Source organism: Hippocampus zosterae, chromosome 6 (assembly GCF_025434085.1).
Source record: "Hippocampus zosterae strain Florida chromosome 6, ASM2543408v3, whole genome shotgun sequence".
Lineage (NCBI taxonomy): Eukaryota > Metazoa > Chordata > Actinopteri > Syngnathiformes > Syngnathidae > Hippocampus > Hippocampus zosterae.
The window spans coordinates 6,836,300-6,855,918 of NC_067456.1; the positions used below are offsets into that span (position 1 = coordinate 6,836,300).

At 46.7% G+C, this 19,619-nt stretch overlaps 1 protein-coding gene across 2 annotated transcripts in view; it reads left to right on the forward strand.

The window, feature by feature from the left end:
- LOC127602371 (zinc finger SWIM domain-containing protein 6) overlaps window positions 1–19,619 on the forward strand; it is a 60,361-nt gene that overhangs the window by 10,851 nt on the left and 29,891 nt on the right. Inside the window, exon 1 of one of the 2 annotated variants that reach the window (XM_052068439.1) lies at window positions 13,163–13,391. The exons of the other annotated variant lie outside the window; for it this stretch is intronic. The gene's annotated coding sequence lies outside the window, so the exon portion shown is untranslated. Of the gene's footprint in view, window positions 1–13,162; window positions 13,392–19,619 lie in introns of those variants that run through there. 2 annotated transcript variants of the gene reach the window in all.

A 19,619-nucleotide genomic window follows, 5' to 3' on the forward strand; every position in this document is an offset into this window, starting at 1 on the left:
TTATCTTAGCGCACAGGGCTCACCAAGAGTATTTACGGGGAGGTGAATGCGAAAAGGTGAGGCATGCAAATGATAAGCGGGTGGATGACATTCCCGTCTGTCATTCCCACGCTATCTCCGTTTCACTCCTGCACGCACACACATGCTTTTTTTTTTTTAAAGGCGCTCCTCTGGCTCGGCGGTGCCGGGGCGCCACCGCCACGGCGCCTAAGGATAAACAACTGCCAGCGATGAGGGCTTACCTGCCGCTGACCCCTGTCATGCAAGTGTACGACGAGATAGGGGTGATCCTCTCATCAAGCTGTCCCAGCGTTGACCTCGTCACTTTACTCCCTACACTCCCCCCACCTCACCCCCAGGGATTTACTAAAGCCAAAGGGCATCATGGTCGGACCGCCCCCCCCCAGTGGCCAAGTGCTCTACTTAGACTAGCAAGCTGCCATTATTGTTTTCCGATAAACACAGAGTTGGCCTTTTGCATGCAAAGACGAAGCAGTTCCTCTACAACATTGGCTTTTGAAGTCCTTTTGCTGAAGTAGGAATACAATAAGGAATTAGAGTTGCGATAGGTTCCATCCAGCTCTTCCAGAGCCCTTCTGCTCAGTGTTAAATAGAAAACGCACGTTGGAAATAAAAAACACCACCGACCGCGCTGCATCTGGTGGGCCACGACTACCTAATTGCTAATAAATGTTTAAAAATTTTTTTTTTAATTCAGAAAAATAAATATACCATACAAATGAAGTTGTGCTATTCGTAGATGATTGAAATGTACAATTCACAGCTCCATAACTTTAATCAGAGGTATAATAAATGAAAATAAACTTGCTCAAGGAGTCTCACGCTTAAAGGTTTACGTCTGTATACAGGCAAAACGACACAAAAGAGTGTTATGTGACGGGCCATTTTTTTCCCCCCTCAACCCTTCGCACTCCTCCCTGCCCAACAGGCTTCAGGAACCATGTGAGCTATGTGGGGAAAGGGTGGCGGTGATGGTGGTGGTGTCGAGGGGGCCCAGAGAGCGCTCGGTGCCTCTGGCTGCGCCTGGTGCAGCGATGTCAGGCCGCTGTGGCATGCGAGACATGAGCTCTGCGGCAAGTCGCAGCTGAAAACCAGAGAGGGAGAGGCCGTCCTGGTATGACAGGCAGCCACACGCACTTGTTTCACTTTTGTCCCGGTTCAAAGGGACGTTTGCACCCATGCTATTTTTTTTAGGGAACCTTGAACTCAGTCAGATTGGAAAATGGGCCTCAGAGGATAAATTCACACAACCAGTATGCCTTTGAAGTATCGCCGAAACAATGAGCAAGCAACTACGGCACACCAGTGTCATCCTCGGCAATCCTTTTGCGTTTTTAAATCGTCTATGCACCTTTGAATAAAGCATAGTTACATCTATCCATAAGGCTCAAGGTACCGTGGCTATTAAACGTTGTGAGTCTTTTTGTTGTCTGTTTGTCTCGTTTGTTGTTTTAGCTGGGCTGTGTGAACAATTGATTCTGAGCGAGATGGTTAAATGCAAAAAGTTGTGCTTTGTAAATTGTACTTAGTTTCTCTTTGTGTCCTTGTAACTTTGTTGCTGCTGCAGCCAGTTCACTTTGAAATGAGGTTTTTGCTCTCAATGGGACCAACCTGGCCAAATAAAGGTTCACAAATAATTAAAATATTGAATGGACTGTGCTACAGTTCCGATTTACTATCACCATTGACTCTTTTTTTTTTTTTTTGTCGGGGGGTCTAATTCAGAAAGAGGCCCGATTTGGAGCTGACGACATACGATACCGTGCTCATGTTTTCTCTTTATGATGCCATTTATGTGTCATTATTGATTGGAGTTTTTTTTCATTGATTGTCATTTTGATGATGGTGAGCCAACCGTTTACATTGGCAGATATCTGATATCTGATTCCTATCTGATTTGAATCCACATTGGAAGAAGCCTGATTCTGATCTAAGTATATCCAAGTGCAGGTGTTTTTTTTCTCCTTCTATTTATGCTGCCATGTACTGTATACATCATTGGTTGGTATACAGTGGTTGGTTGATAGTCTCGGTTTGACCTTCACAAATTCTCCGCTACCCCCACACACACTTTTTTTTTGGGTATACAGTGGTTGGTTGATAGTCTCGGTTTGACCTTCACAAATTCTCCACTCCCCCCGACACACACTTTTTTTTTAATACAAAGGTAGCAGGTCAATTTGACCCGTATGATCATGCAATAGTTAAATTCTGAAAACACAGAGGACTTCCTATACTAGCATTTGTGCTTATAGCGTAGAAGAATAATAACTACACCGCTTCTGTGTCCAGTGGAGTCTCATTACTTTCTCATACTTCCAAACTAGGAACTAAATCAAAGAAACGGCTATTGAAATGACTATTTGAGATGCCGTGCTTTGGCATCGCCAACTAGTGGCCGGGCAAGCAAACGCACGTGACGTCCTTATCCTCTTTCCACTGAGGTTCCCGTTTTTACTGGGTCATTTTTATGTAAACGTAGCCTTAATTATTGCTCTTTATACTCAGCCATGGTTTTCCTTCCTCTTCTCGAGGTCCTTCTAATCATCCCACGTGTCTCTTTTCCTCCCTCTCCCTTTTTTTATATGCTCTTCGACACTCCATTTCTGCGCTTCTCAATTTTCCCCCCATTTCATTTCCCAAGCCGGGCAATAGAAACTCATATCTTATTTACACTGCCCTTATCGAGATACAGCATGTTTCCATAATGCTTCCTGTGTCCAATCTCCCAGAGGGATGGCTTGCCTATGCTACGCGGCTAGCTTTCTTCCCTTTCGGCGTCTTTTTCCCAGTCGGCGCGAGTGCGCATCTCGACCTCGGGGCTATCTGCTGCTACATTTAGAAGTTGTGTTTACCAATGTCTGGAATTAGGAGTAACAGCGCCCGGCCTATTTGCTGTGATGTTGCTCTCTGGAGTTTTCCCAGCGATTCCTCCCCTTTATGTTTTACACGCTTTCGCTCAGGCAAGCAACAACATTGCTTCTTTAATGTTTGGTCCTCGTTGCTCCATGAACAAGCACGTTCTTGCACAAGTTGTGTTTTTACTCGGTGGGGGCTGAGATTTTCACAAGAATACAGAAAATTATTTGGGCCTGGAATTTTGTGTCACATCACAGTGCTGGGCATAATAATACAGTCGGTCAAATAATAGTTCCATCGTTTGTGTTGAGGTGATTATTGTTGTCCTGAGCTAACAGAGGCTAAATCACTAAGGTTGGATTAACCTCGCATAATTGAAGTGATACACTTCCGACGATTTGCTCTGAAGTGGCACGGTTGCGACACGCATCTTGGAAGTGCAAATAGAAAAATACAAATCAAATCAGATGTCTTCAGATCAAAATCAGGCCTTTTTAAAACGTGGCTCAACATTTGTTCAATAAATTGTATCCGCTAATGTGAATGCAGCAGAAACACACCGATTTGGATGAACACCGATGCCAGCTTGGCGTCGTCCAATTGAGTCGACTGGTTCAAAATCACCGCAAATAAACACCCAAAGCAACCCTTGCTTTAAATGAAAACAAACAACAGCTACAAAACGCTACAACAAAAGTGTGCTCATTACTAAATGAGCAAAGTAATTTCCGATGGCAGGCAGCGGACTCATCTCGAGGTTTCCCTCGTTTAAATCAATGTAAGAAGCGTTGCCCAAATCTAGTTAATTAAATGTGATGCTTAATATTTGTGTTATCGTTTACCCCTGTGTTGTGCAGTTATTACGTGTAATTTGAGCCTCACTTATTTGACGTTAGTGGAACGGCAGCCATCTTGGATCTGAACTGTACATGAAATGTATGCGCTTGAATTGTACATGGAATTGCAATGGCGCTTTTGGTTTTGTGGTGTAACTCCAGCCTAAGTAACCTCAAACCTTTTTTTTTTTTGTTCAAAGTCTGGCAACATTCTCATGAGAAGCAAAAGCTTTCACGTCTGCTTCGATTTGTAACCTTGTTTACTTGAGTTTCTGCCATCAATAAAATATAGACCTTGTTTTGTACAGGTAAAGTGCTTGTCGACTGCTTGTCTTTATGCAATATTCAGCATGTGTGTGTGCGTACAATGCCTTCCTTTTTGTTGGTGAGGAAAAATAATTCCTTCATCGTATGCTAGCATGCTCAAACCGGGCTGTCTACTCGTGTGGACACATTTAATACATTCACAAATTTATTACTTGTTTTTTTTTCTTCTCCTGAACACCTCCACTGGTTTGACTGCGCCTTGTGCCATACTTTTGACACAACCATACACGACTTTCAACAATGGCACAGAGCCGCCGTCGTGTTGTTGACAGTTGGCCGCCACAGTGGCATTTCCACCCTGTCTGTCTGCATTCTTGCCCAGAACCTCATATCTGGCTGCCTGTCTGTCTCTCTGGCTAGCTGTAAAGCTGTTAGCCATCCCTCCTGGGCGGCTACGTCAGCTCACCTCCTAACCCTTTCACAGCCACTGACAGTCCAAGACGTGGGTAATGGCCGTCCGTCTCTGATGTACAGCTGGACTCGATTGGAGTGCATTGGCAGACGCACGGCTAAAATAACAAAAGGAAGAGTGGAGGGGGGGATGAGTGAGAGAAGGAGCAAAGCGATCGATAAAGCAGGGGACACATCACCTAATAAAGATTTATTCCCCTTTTTTTTTTTTACCCCCCCACACAGTCCGCCTTGGCAAAATAGAATTTGATTAGTGCACTTCTTCTCCCAGGGCGCCTCTGATTGCATGTGCACGCCTGAATCTGCACCCCTCCCCGGTGTGTTTGGGCTGAGGCTGACGCTGTGTCGTTTGTTCCATGAGCCGTGGCACGGGCAGCTGCAGCTGTGTCCCTGCCTCGCTTTCTTGCTGTCAGCTAATATTTAGTTAATCTTTGGTCTGGGACCTACGGGATTGGCCGGAGCTCCTGGTGTCCCATCCATCTCGCGCTGATCTATATTCCACACTAGATGCCTGCGCCATAAAGCAGGGTGGGTGGGGGTGGGGGGGTAGCTAACAGGGGGATGAGATGGCAGGAAAGCGGTAGAAGGAAGACGAAAGGGCAGATGGGTGCGGGGAGAGGCAGGAGAGTGATGGAGGGGAGAGAAAGGAGGAGTTTTTCGAATTGAGCTTTGGTTCCACCAGGTGATACGGTTTGAGGCAGAACGGTGCCCTAATGGTTAACACATCTGCCTCGCAGTTCTGAGCTTTAGATTCCGGCCTTCCTGCGTGGAATTTGCATCTCCCCCCGTGGTCCAGCTTCCTCTCGAACCTCAGAAACTCATATATTAGATTGATAGATGACTCTTAATTGTCCTCAACAACATTATTGGATATTCTACCTTTGGTGGAGATGCCTCTTATTGGGGACGGCGCTGTTTGTTGATTGTTCGTCAGGGACTTTTGAGTTACAATATGTACACATTCCCGTTTTGTTTCCCTCATTACAATGGCACTCCGCTTTAAACTGAGAACCCCCATGAGCCTTGAATGGTATTTTCCATGCTGCGTTTAAATGACTGCGCAAAATGGATCTGATCCGGGTTGTAGTTGGTTTATGTGGACAGACATCTTTTTTCCCCAAACCGGAAACAACAGGAATATGTTTGATTTTGAATAAATGTAGTTGGTTGAGTTACTTCGTTCAAGTAATTATTCCATTACAAATGAATAAAAAAAGAAGTCCTCAGTTTGCAGTGGGAACGACATATGAGGTTTGTGCAGTGGGAATGTGCTCAAGAATCCCCGCTTATTTACTGCCAAACGTAACTGTTTTTTTTTTACATTCCAATGTATTGATTGATTTTTAACGCAAGTACCGTATTTAGTAATATTATGACTTGACTACTACATTTTTTTGTTTTGTGATTGAGGTAAGAACATATTTGGGCGACGTCATTCCGCCGTAAACCGTAGCCCATGTCAAGCATGGGCATCAGAAATGGAGTTGCATCAGTTTTTCCTGCTTCATATTCCTTTTCTGGCTCCTTTTAAAGGAAAATCCTCTCTCCGGTATGCAAAACTGTGGCGTATGGGAAAGCAAATGAAGGAGGTAGCAGGCCACATACACCTCATTGATATGCGTTGCACAGCACGTGTATGCAAGCGTCGCACACCTGCACAATCTGAGTGCTGAGTCAGTCGTGGCCAAAATGCTTTTTACCCGCCCGTGTCCATCTCAATGGAATATGATCCTTCATAAAGTGCTTTGTTATTAGCCCCACCCCCACCTCAGCTTTTCCTAGAAACCAAATATGTACAATTTAATGTATCTCATCCCTCGTTTGTTCCTCGCTTTTCCTTATTTGTGCAGCAGTTACGCACCCAAACCCCCGCCCCCCCTCACAATTCACAGTCATGTGTGTTGTCATTTGCAACCGCTGGCTCCCGAGTGAGCGTGCGTATATGGCACCTGTTAGTGAGGGGCTACTGGAGCGTGCTTAGGGTCACGGTGTTGGGCGATCCGCAATGAATAGCGGGTCTGTTGCCCGAGCGCAACTGGCTCGAGGAGGACCGGTCTGGTGAGCCAGCGAGGAGGGGACGAGTGGTTTGGGGGAGCCCAATGAGCCTTAACCACCTCCTGTCTGGGTTACCGTCGGCAGCAGCCGGGTGGAATAAAGTACAAATACTTTGTTACTGTAGTTTAGTACGTTTTTCAGCTTTCGGTTGTTACTCTTTACGGTGTCAAAATAGCCTTGTTACTGATTTTGACTGCACCGCGAAAATAAGGATGGGAGAGAGGGAAAGTCAACCACAGTTGAGATTTTGGAGCGTTGATAATGTGGAGGGTGGGGGGACTGACAACAGCGACAAGGATGAATGTGTATATCCAGCGATGAACTGTGAGCAGTGATGGCAACCGGTTCGGCTAAGCAAGATAATGTCAATCCATGGCCTTATTTAAAAGAATTTGATGTCGGCTCCAGTCATGATTCATGACAAATACATTGTTGGTTGTGCACGCCTAATTCGCTGTCTTTATTTCGTCTAATTTAGCATTTTTTCGTTACTCGGCACAACGTTAGCAAAGCTACGGGAACACGTTTCGATAGCATGAATGTCAGATTTCATATATTTTTACTTTTAATTTTACAGGCAGCACGCCTGTACCAGCACAGATTTTGATTGGGAGGAATGTCGGCGCCATTGACTATCGGTGCTGGACAGACCTGGGCTGCTTGTGTTTTTTGCGCCATTAATGGGCAGCATTTTTCACAACCCCGATTTGTTCAGTGGCTATGTCAGCGCTGTTGGACAGTTGGCGTTGGTGCGGCTGGATGGATGGCTGCTGAAGTTGAGGATGAGGAGAGAGGAGCGTTGGCGAAGAGCGCCGATGCGTATTTGGAACCGTGAGTCGCCGCTTGGAATTGAAATGGATTTCCATGGGACAGGAGAAGTGAACCAATCTCTTTTTTCTTCAATGGATGCTACAGCTTCTTGTTGACTTTGAAACTTAGCTTGTAGCCGACGTGTGCACATTTTGAGCATGACGTCTTGATCCACTGGTTAAAGGACACTTTTTTTTTTCTCCCCCAAGTGTGTACGGTACTTCTACCAATGTAAAGAGTGTGAGTGGTTTTTCCACCTCTGCGAGTTGGAATGTAATGGCGTTTCCACTGTCCACCTCCTAAACCTCCACTCCCACCCCTGCGTACGTCTCTCTCCTTCTCTGCTTTCCTGTTAAAATTCTCCCCTCTTTCATCCGTCTCTCTGTATGTCCTTCCAGCTGCTGGCCAGGGGAACAGCTGACTAAATCTAAAGCTGGGGGCCCCTGGCTCTGGCCTTGGCCCCAGCTATGCTCCAGCCCCCCACCCCCTTCTTTCCTTCCCTTCCTCTGGCCTCCAGCCCTTGGCTCCTCTTTCCGCCGTCCCGGCTCGGCCATGGCCCTGCCTCTGCGCCTCGGATCCAGCTCGGCTGGCTTTACTTGCAGCGCTTCCCTTCCAACCATCCCCGCTTTTGCTGCTGAAAAGCCTCTAAACACACACTCTCTCTCTCTGTTTTGCCCATAAGCACGCCTCGCCTTCCCCCCCCCCCCCCTCCATCCCTTCTTCCTGTCGCCGAAAAGCTGTGGCTGGGCCCTTGGTCTGAGCCCAACTTATCTGGACCGAGACTCCATCCAGGCTGGCCGCGGTTCAGTCCTCTGGCTCGCATACCCAGCCGCTCTGTTCCAGGCATTTCTCCCTGGCTGGTAACGTTAGTCACTGTAACTCATTGTGGCTCGCTCCCCCCTCCAAGCCACGCTCAGCAAGCACATTGGAAGCCTCTCTCCTCATGTGTCTCTTTGTCCGCTCGCTCTCTCCATTACATCTCTTTAACTTGGAGAGACAGCCCAGGCCCTGGCACCAACGGGAGTGTGTGCGTCGGGCGAGGGTGTGAAGCATGTGACGCGTGATTGGCAGCAGAGGGCACGGGGTGGGGGTGGAAGCGGCGAAGGGGGAAGTCGGCCTTGTCACATCTCCCGGCGGTTTGATTTTTGCCCAGGGAACAGAGCTTTTCGTCCCCCCCCCCCCCTCCCCTCGCCATTTCTGTGACTATCAGACCTAGACTGCGGGCTTGCGGGAATAGGTGGGGTTCTTACCCGTGGAAGATACCTGTCAGTGGCCTTCTACCTCCTCTCTGACACCCCTCCCCCCTTGTATGGAGTTACAAAACACCCCACAGATGCACTTCCGCAGTGTGGAAGTGGACAGTCAGATGCATAGCACAGCAGCCTTGTGGATTACTGGAGCCGCTGGTCACGCAGTGATTCACATTAAAACTGCGCAATATTGGACAAGCCTGCAATGTGGGTGTTGAAAATTGCGATGTCGATATTACTGCAGTATTAAATATGGACTTAAATAAATGACATTTTTATGATCAAAGTAAGCAGGCTTAATGTATTCGCCGCGAATCAATAGTGGTAATTGTTAGTATTTAAGGTATTTAGTGATCGTAATGCAACTGGACACTGTTTGCCTGCCGATGCTCATTTACGGTTGCATCTGATTGGTCAAAGTCAGATAAAAGCATGCAGTTCCATATGAAAGTTATTGCGCGTCTTTGCATGGGGCCTTTGTCGTGACAATATTTTTTTTGGCTATATCACGCAGCCCGTCAAATGACACTTTTTTTTTTTTAGGGTTCATTGCCGATGGAGTGGTTCTCATAGATAACTTTCCCAAATGGGGCCATTAGTAGGATAGTGGTTCACATGTGCTAGCTGACCATTTTTAGAAAAGTTTCACATCGGGGTTCATTGACAGTTGTGTTTCACACGGGGGACTTTGGCATTTGTAGTGTCGTGTTTGACTTTTACCCTTGGGGTCATTGGTAAGTGTAGCGGTTCACATGATTGACTTAGGCCAAACCCCGCAGAACCACTTCCTCATGTGACTACTCCACAAGCCTTAGCTACTTGGTCACATCACGACGGCAACGCCTTGCGGATTATTATCCAGTGCACTCTGGCTGTTGTTAGTCGTTTTGGTTGTTTGTGTATGAACAAAGAGGAAACGAGAGAGGGAGGGAGGCTGTACGGTTCGTGCAACACGAACGACAACAAAAAAAAAGTTTCCTTTTGGGCTCCTCGCCTTGACTGACAGATGCAGGACGATGAAAGCGCATTCCGAACGCAGCGGCAGACTTCAAAGTGTCCTGTGTTCCGCCATTTATCGGCGACAAGCTGCGCTCCCACTGTGGCTTCTTGAAAACGGGGAGGGGGAGAAACTTGAAGGAACAGAGGCAGATGACAAGCAAGCAGCCATCCAAACAGCTGGAGGGGGCCCAGTGGAGGAAGAGGAGGAGGGCTGCTAAATAATCAGACCGAGGCGCTGTAACCAAATCGGACTGCTTTTCATAAGCGCTCGCAATCAAAACAGCTTGTTTGATGCGCCCGCCTCCTGATACAAAAGATGTTTGAGCAGAGAAAAAGTGACTGCTTGAAGTTGTTTCAAAACAAAAGACGAAATCTGCTTTGGGGGGGGGGGGGGTGTTTCATGCCTCATTCTGCTTTTGTGTAAACTAACACAACTCACGCTAATCTGGGAAAAACACACCAAGTCAGCCAGTGTACTCTGGACTCAAGTCTCTGGAGTCTTCCTGGCATATAAATGAGTCCACTTACTGAAGTAAACTTTCCGATCTTGATGTGGTTAGAAGATTTTTAGCCACACACTTTGATTTTGAGCTTCCAAAATCACAACTGCACCTATATTTGTGTCAACCACCTATTTGTAATGTTGACAGTTTGTTCATATCAGAAGATGGGGAAAAGGAAGTAGTGCGGCGCGGTTCACTTGGTTGACTTCCTTAATTGGGGCCACCTGTCGTGTAGCCGCTCGCTTTCACAGTTGACGGCCACTGCGAGTGAAGCGGTTCCCTCGCAATGTCGCTTGACTGATTATTAGTGTAGTGGCTCGTAAGAAGGTGCCTTTTGCGATTAGGGGGGCCGTTGGTAATATAGTGGCTCACGTCGGCGACTTACAGTGGGAGTCATTGTGGGGAAGTTCCTGATTGGGGCGCTCAATGGTATGCTGGTTCACTTGCTGACCGTTTGGCGTGCCCTTGGGCCACTTGACCATGCCGCTAAATGCCGCTTCGTTCTGTTTGCTTAGAACTCTCAAGTTTGCACACCTCAGAGATCTACTGGGTTTATATTCAGTCAGCATTCTTTAATGTATTCAAGACCCAAAACATTATTTATTCATATTTACACATTGAGACCATTGACTGAGGTAAGGAGCGTTTAGAAGTGTGGCAGATGAGCCGGGACAGTGTAGTGGTTGACCCGCTAACATTTGTAGTGTACTGATTTGGGGATTTTGGTGCTTTGGGCCATTGATTGTTATGGTTCACATTGGTGACTTTAGTGATTGGGCTCATCACTCAAGTAGTCGTTCATGTCGAAGAGTTTCATGTTTGGGGCTAGCTCCCAAATGTGACTTTGTCGATTGTGGCCAGTTCACAGAAGCCACTTTTGTGTTTGGGGTCATTGGCAGTTTGACAGTGGACAGAGCGTACTACTTTAATCATTGCGTGATTCAAATTTGTGACTTGCGAAATCGACGTCGCCACAATAGGGCAATTTTGATCCGGCCAGTTGGTAGTGTTATGAATCACACTGGTGACTGTTTGGTAATGTTCTTCTTTGAGATGACTTGTGATTGGTGCCGTTGGTCGTGTAGCGATTTCCCATAACTGACATTTGCAACTGGAGTATCGTGTCTTTAGCTTATATAGTGTAGTGGTTCACATCGGTGGGTCCAATTCCCGCTCGGTGCCCGTTTCATTCCTTGCCCTTGGTTTCCAATGTTGTGCTCCTCCCTTGTATGTTACATAATGATGTCACACTGTTTCACAAAGCTGACGCAGCTCTCACACACTCCGCCACGGACGCCACATCGGGCCTCCAAACCACACCTTGGCCACCCAAGCATACCGCGTGGTGGAAACATGGCTTTAGAGCACCCCCCCCCCACCCCCCACCGCCGCCTCTCACCACCCCTCACAGTGTGCACACTCACATTGGCATCCATTGACTGCCACTGACCTAATTTGGGAAAATTTCACTGACCTACTTCATGGGTGAATGCTGACTTGCCCACAGGATATGAATCTCGCATAAACACATTCTCAATCCTTTGCGGTGAACTCGCAGGTCCTTCTAACGTCCTTTCTGGTTGCCATGGCACCGGGTTCATACCCCCGTGAAAGAAAATGGTGCGCGTATGCTGTTGACGCGGAGATGAACCGACATTCGAGACGTCCTCCGTCGTCTCATGTGCAATGTGCGCTACGGGCCTCTAGGCCTACAATAACCGAACAGGTTCCATACAAATACGACAAAGAGGCAAAGCGTGTGATGAAGCCACAGTGAATGGCTGCGCCGTACACGCCTCTTTTATTTGCCAACAATCACGTGCCCTCCAATGCAAATACGCACGCTCGCACCAGCGGCGAGTTGTCATGGCGACATATACAGATGTCAACAAAAGAGAGTGAGGCATCTGGAGCGTTGGGGGGTTGGAGTGGTCTTTCCCCCGCTCTTCCAACGGGGGTCTATTTTGATGTTTATTAGCGTGAAAGAGGAGTCGCTTCTGTAACGTCTGCTGTTAGCGTGAGAGTGGAAACCGAGGAGCTCAATTCTCCGATTGCGAGGCTTCGCAGCTCATTGATTTCTCCCCCAACCGTCCCCCCCTCTTCTGTAGCATGTGATGCCACCGCCTCCCTTTTGCTTTATAGTTTATCCTTGGGAGAATGCTCCTAACATCAACGTCAATATTTACAGCAATAGCCCGCAGGCAGCAACATCGACCCCCGCGTACTCTTTTACCTTTTCTCCCGATCCCTCCTCTCCTCCTCCGCCGTCATCTTCACCCTCCCTCCCCTTCATTTCACCGCCTCTTGACCGCAGATATTTGATGCCGACTTGAGAAATGCTGCACGACGCGTGTCAAGCGATATTAAAACGTGAGACATGCTCACCTCCCACCCGTCACCTCCTTGGGCGCCCATCCTTCCTGCGCAAACTGTCTGCCGTGGTTAATGTGAGCCGTGACACTTCTTTGTCTTGTTCACATCCACGCGGGGCTATTTGTAGCCCATTGATAGGAAAAAGAAACCATGATGTCCACCCATCTATTTTCCATTGCATGCGAGTGAGCAGAAGCTTCGGGTGGGGTAAACCCCCCGGACCTGTCTCGAGCCAATCGCAGACAAACAAGCACTCACACTCACATTCATACTTGAACAATTTACAGATGTCAATGAAACGAGCATTCATGTTTTTGGACTGTGAGGAGTAGCCTGGAGTAAAGTCACCAAATAGATGATCCAGTGGAGAGGCGGACCCAGATTGTTTTGAGGCCGATGTGCTAACCACGAGTTCATCATGCTGCCTGGTAATAATAATGCAAGAATTTAAAGTAATGAATGGGTACTTTGGCTTTTTTTCTCCACGCTCCAAAAACACCCATGTTAAGTTTATTGAAGACATTCACCGCTCTCCGTAATTATTGGCACACTAGCATACAACAACAGTTTAGATGTGATCTTTAGCTTCTAATAAAATCAATCTTTTTTTTTTTTCCGGGGGAAATCACATTAAATTTTGTGCGCTCCATTTATTAACACCCTTGATGGGAATACTTTGCAGAACACCCCCCCCCCCCCCCAACGAAACCTCACCTAATCTTCTCCTATGATGTTTTGCAAGACGACCGGAGAATAATGCAAGAGGGATCTTTGGCCAATCCTCTTTGCACAATCTCTCTAAATCATGCAGTGACCTGTGTCCTCTCCTTCGCACGCTCCTCTTGAGCTCACTCCGCAGCTTTTCAATGGGGTTGAGGTCTAGAGACTGAGATGGCCATTGGAAGAGCTTGATTCTGCCGTTTTCAGGATGAGGGTATGCTCCTGAGGTAACAATGTAATTTCTTTTAAGGCTAACTTCATGATTATCTGCTAAAAACAATCGCGTTGATCAGTTTGAATATTTTTGTTCCACTTTGTTTCTCTTTCCAGCACCACATTTGATAACTTTTTACTGTGGCCTTTAGTGGTTAGCACAACTGCCTCACAGACAGGTACTGCGGCTTCCTCTGACATTGCAAAAAAAAAAAACATGGATGTTCGGATCAGTGCGTACTCAAAAGATTGTCCAGAGTTTCTCAACATAAGCGTGAATGCTCCGGCAGACACATGACCCTAATGAGTACAAAATGGGTAGATGGACTTAAGATGATAGGGCCAAAACCGCATGGAATTGTTTTCCTCTTTTAATAATGATGTGTTTTTTGGACGTTCACAACATTTCGCCCTCGCTGTGATCAAAGAACAATGACAAACAGGAACATTCGGCAATCCAGCGCCTGCCAGCATTGTTCAAAACAAAAAAGAAAATGCCTTCTGAAGAGCTTAGCTGACTTCCTCGTGCGTGCATCCATGCGTACTTTCATGTGTGTCAAGGTAATGATATGAACCTATGAGCTATATAATAGGATGTTGGCGGGGGCTGTTCGGAAGGGAGGATGGGTGAGGGGGCGGGGGGGTGGTTGTGGTTGCACAAGCATAACACTGAGGGAGATGAGGAGAACGGCTGGTGTGACCTCCGCGCATCCGGGAAGGAAGGGGTTAAATTGAGTTGGCGGTCCAGCCGGCGGGAGGCTGCTGTGCATTACGCAAAAAAAAGCAGCGGCTGGCTGGAGCTGAAAGGGGAAGTGCTGAGCTCAGAGGAAAGCTGGCTTGCTGCCACCTCAACAACCCCCCCCCCCCCCATTACACCCCCTCCCCCCGCTCCCTCACCTCCCCTCCTCGCCTCCCATCCGCCAACCATCCCCCTGCTCTGCCCCGCCTACCCGCTACAGCTGAGCGCTCCCCATGCTTCCCCTCCGCCAGGCGTGGTGATGTGTGTCTGTGTGCCTGCTCAGGAATGCAACCCCCCCGCCACCGCCGCCGCCGCACCCCAGCCCCTCGATCGCAGCCTGTGCGTGTGTGTTTATGTGTGCACGTGTGTGACTGTGTCTATGTGTCTGGAAGGATGCCTCCCCTTGTCTAGTAAGTGACGTCAGTACGCACACAACGGGTCAGCACAAGGCTAGGGAACATTCCCCGTGTGTGTGTTTTTGTGTGCGTGCGATGGGAGGGGGCAACCGGAGACGAGCCAAATAATGAGGAGAGAGGAGGAGCTTTTTGGGAGCTGGAGGAGGGTGATTGCGGGCGGCCCACTGAAGCCAGTCGGAGTGCTTGCATGAAGGCGATATGAGTGTAGTGTGTCACGGGCTGGGTGATATTTTATACAGCGGAACTTCCAAGGATGAGCTATGCAGCAAATTCACCCTGCGTATTAACTATTAATAAAGTCACCTACAGTGGCACCTCTATTTACGAAATTAATTGGTTCAGGAAGAATTTTCTTTACTAGAACATTTTATAAGCAGAGACACGTTTTCCATGTAAATGCCCTAATCCGTTCCAAGCCCCCCCCCCCTTCCCAAAAGGCGAGAGCAACACATGTGTCATCAATTGTGACAAAACATCGTTTTGTGCTAATAGCACAAACACCCACGCAACACATCCCATAGCACCTACGCACATTCCAAACCAATGAGCTGCATTTATTGTTTGACTCTTTTGTTTATTCTTGAAGCTCGGCTGACTCCAGGCGGCATCATCTCACTTCACTGGGCCAGCATTATCACGTCTCCAATACTCAGTGGCGCGCCGTACATTTGGTTCCCTCAGCAGGGACTTACCTGACTTAATCCACCTCTTCATGCCACCACTATCATGTCGCAATTAAACAAGCCACCGGTACGACACAGAAATAGCATACAAGAGTGCCACGTACATTATCTGGAGCAATTCAGATACCGACCATGAAATGAACGTGTTACTGTGCACATTGCTACAAATGGGTTTTGCTATCTGAACTTGGAATGGAACGAAGCAATTCTGACGTGTGCCAGCCCTGTGAAGCTGAATTTGACTGGATAGTGAAACTGTCTCATTGTAAATACGTTACATCGGCCAACGTTACTTATTCTGACGACCTGAAGCAGATTAGATTGACAAAGCAGGAACATGGAGGAGAGCAGAGATGTCAAATTTTTGTCACAAATGGTTGGTTTCCCATTATGACTGTGAACACACATACAAAAAAATGCATGATTATTATATCACATACACACAAACTAATTTTGAAATCAGAAGCTAGTAAAATATTTTTTCCACTTTATTTGAAAACGGGGATCGGTAACAAAATATGCTGGTAATATCGTAACAAAATTCCTCGTAATAGGTCAACATTATTAAGAAAATTTGCAATTTTTGTATTGAGCAAGAAACAGGACGTCAATGCAAATGATTTGCCTTCGCAGGCCACATGAAATTATGTGGCGGGACGGGTCTAGTTGGACACCTTTACTGTCGAGGTTTAAAAGAATAAAAATTTAATACAAATCATGGACCGCTAGTAAAGGAAGAGATTCTGGTAGTGTTGAGGCCAACAGAACAGTCCTTGCTAGTCCTGACCACGCTACACTGCCAGACTGCCACTACTCTATGGCTTTGTCGTTAGGACTGAAGGAGCACACGATGGCTTTTCAATGGGGTCCATCACCCCCTCTGTCCATATACTATATCTTATGCGGCTCTACTGGGACACACCTCTCGCTAATTACGCACATCGATTCCCTGGGCCTGCTGTAATTTCATTCACGCTAATGAACCTAACGCACGGATGGCTATAACGTAAAGTTAATGTATAGCTAGGAGACGGAATTAGCAAGCCACTAGCTTCTCAAGTGACGATGGATGCGTGCAACCTGAGCTCAATAATTCCAGAATGAAGCGTTCAATATAGATACGGTTGCTATAAAGTTGTGTCGACAAAAGGCCTCCAACTGTCCACTATATCTAAAAAAAGCAGCTGTCATTCCAGATTGTAGGTTTGTTTTGTTGAATTTCATCAAATACATTATAAATAGCTCCCAAACGCATGCTTCTTTATGCCATTTATATAATTTGTTTCAGGTGTAATCAGACACATTCGGACTCATGAGCAACATGGTGGATGCTAGTGAGGATTAAAGACATAGCCCATTTATGCTAGGGGAGCTTTTTAAATCGTGGAAAATTGGTAAATGGCTTGTTCCCACCTTCATAAATGAGCTCTCTGAACAACTCTTCTGAGGTTTTACTACCAAAATTGAACCAGAGAATTGCCATGTTTTATCTGTAAAATGTTGATGGTTAGCTCCCCTTTTGCCTTAGAAAGCTAATGTAAACAACCATAGGTGGAAGTTTTGTATTTGTTTATTGAACGGATGTTTAGCACACATCAATGATGTAAAACAAATTTGCCCATAACCTTTTAGTTTTCAAACTACCAGCAAGGTTTGACATTACCTTCACAGAACCTACATTACAGGTGCTACATTGCTGGCTTGTTTTATTTCTGATGGAAGTGTTGCGTTGTCATTCTTTCTTTAGCTTTTCAATTCCTTCTTTTTAACTTTGGTTACGAACTTTGGTTACTTTTCATACTCTAAGTGTTAAGATGGCTCTTATCAATTCAGACTAGCTTTCCTAAGATAGACTAACCTTAACAACTGTCGGCGGCAGCTTTATTGAGTCACTTGATGCCTTACCGTCTTATATAACGAGACATTAAAGTGTACATTTCCATAAATGTACACACCGGATACAGCATACAGCTTTATTATGACAATACCTTGTTTATTTTGCACACAACACAATAACGGTGCAACGATGTCACCCCAGAGAGACAAGTGCTTGTTAAGTGCTTGACTAAGTATTTAAAATAAATCTTGATCTATTACTTTTGTATTCAATATCTTTTTTTCCCTCATTAAAATGCTAACTGAGCCTCCTTTGACGCTTTCACTTGCATCTAACTATCCTTGTCCATCAACGTTGTGGGGAAAAAAAACACTGGCCATCTTGCCATCTAATTTACCTCAAATAGAAATGCCATCTTGATGCTGTTCATACAGCCACCCCATTACTGTATAATTCTCATTCCTTATTTTGTTTCGATTTTCTTCCTCGAACAGACAGCCAGCTGTCTGCGCGTGGCCGGCCCATCCTTCAGAGCGGCCAACCTTTTGGGAGCCGTCACTGACAGGGCGGCCCGTCCCGCGGAATTACAATCCATTTTGAAAGTGATAGTTGGAAAATTGCAAGTCACTCTGGATGTAGCGCTTGGCAACTAAGTGGCAGTTGGCGGCGGCTTGTCACTTGCACACGCCAGCCACTGACAGCTCCAATCTCCCCAACCATCCCCCGAGCTCCCCTGTGCGCACCCCCTTCCTATCCTGATGATTAGGACGCACGTTCCGCTTGTCGAAATCACAGGGAAAACAAAAATAGCATGAAAATCAAGCTTCACCGTGGTACCTTGTCTTGGGGGCGTGGCCAAGTGAGTGACATCAGGTAGCTCCGGCAAGTTAGTTCCGTGTGAGCTTCTGGCCATGAATTGTCCTACAGCAGCTCCTTATCTCATGTTGTATCCTTGTGGTTGACTGTTTGCCCCGTTGAAGAAACAGCTGAGCAAGCATTGACGGTTGCGGCACTCCTTTCGACGTAAGTTGGGGCACTTGTAACTTGTAAGTCAGGGTAGCACTGTGGAAGCAAGTTGGGATCATGAGAGAGGTGAGAGGAAAACACATCTGGGGAGAAGAAGGCTCCTTGCCCTCCCTGGAGGGTTCAAGGCATAAATATGGCCGCCCTAGGAGCTCAGCTGTGTTATTCCTGCCCCTCCCACACCTAGCGCACACACACAAACACACACACACACACACACACGCATTTGAGGCAACGTCTTCCGCAGGATAGCATTGATCTCTGTTTACAATCTCTGTTAGGGTGCTTCCTTATAGGACTACACATGCTCGGAGATCCAAAAAGGCCTCTTAATCGAGCCGCGGTGGGGAGATTAGGGGGGAGCTCTTTTGACTCTGGGTGGGACGAGGGTCTAAAGGTGGGGGTTGCCCATCGACCTCTCTTCGACCTGCTACAAATCTGAGCTTTTCGGATCGGATTCCAGCCCGGTAGCTTTTTTTTATCCATGAGGTTTTTCGCAGGCCATCTTTGGTCAACACGGGAGTCAGATGGCGTATTTTCCAATCGGCTGCAGGCGCTCACGGGCTTCGGATCATAAAAAGCTTGTGTAGCCCCACCTCCTTTTCCCCGTTCCCTTGTCTGACGAGGTAATTTGATAAATGTGCGAGGCCCAAGTGGATGAGCACAGGCACATTTAACATCTATTTGCTCTCTTGGTTGACTCGCTTTCACGATGAAAAGAAATCACGGACTTTTTAGTATAGCCATATTAGATTTGGTTAACCATCACTCCCAATTCAGCCAATAGTCATAATGACCACTCCCCGTCTTTTACTTTGACGTGCAATCTTAAGTCAATTACAGAAATGTTTGTTGTTTAATGCAATTTGCGTCTTTTTTTCCCCCCTCCGCCCTTTTTTGGGATACAGCGCTTCTGTGAGAATCTTTGAGGCTGCCGACCGGCATCTCCGCCGGGCAGCCTTCATGTGGGGAGCTAAATCCTATTTCATACGCCGCGTATAAAGGCAACATTCTTCTGTCTCGCCATGTTGACGACTTCCAGTCTGCAGCTTTTCTTCAAAGACTGGAGCTTTTGACATATATTCTCTTCAGCGACGACGAGGAAAATCATATAATTACTTGTGCACTCATCATTCCATTTTGCGCCACTCAACCTGTACAGGGTGACGGGTGAGCTGGAGCTTGACCCAGCTGATTGAGTCTTCAATGCTGATTGATGAAATGATTGTTTTTGCAGTATGGAAAAGTAGCACTGGAAAGGAAACGCACTTATGTATGCATATTATAAATTTCAACACGTACACAAACCGCTAGCTGCTAGCGGCTAGCATAAAATGAAAAGAAGGTGCGAGATCATTTAGAGATTGGAAAACAAATAGAGGATCCTCAAAATAACTCTATAAAATGTATGGGGAGCCAGTGAAGGGTTGACAGAGTATTCTTCCTATTGTTGTGTCTCTGTTAGAGATGTAAATGTGCCTTTAAGAGGCGGGGCCCATTTGGCCATGGGAAGGTTCTGCTTGTGACTGCCTGGGCATTAGCTG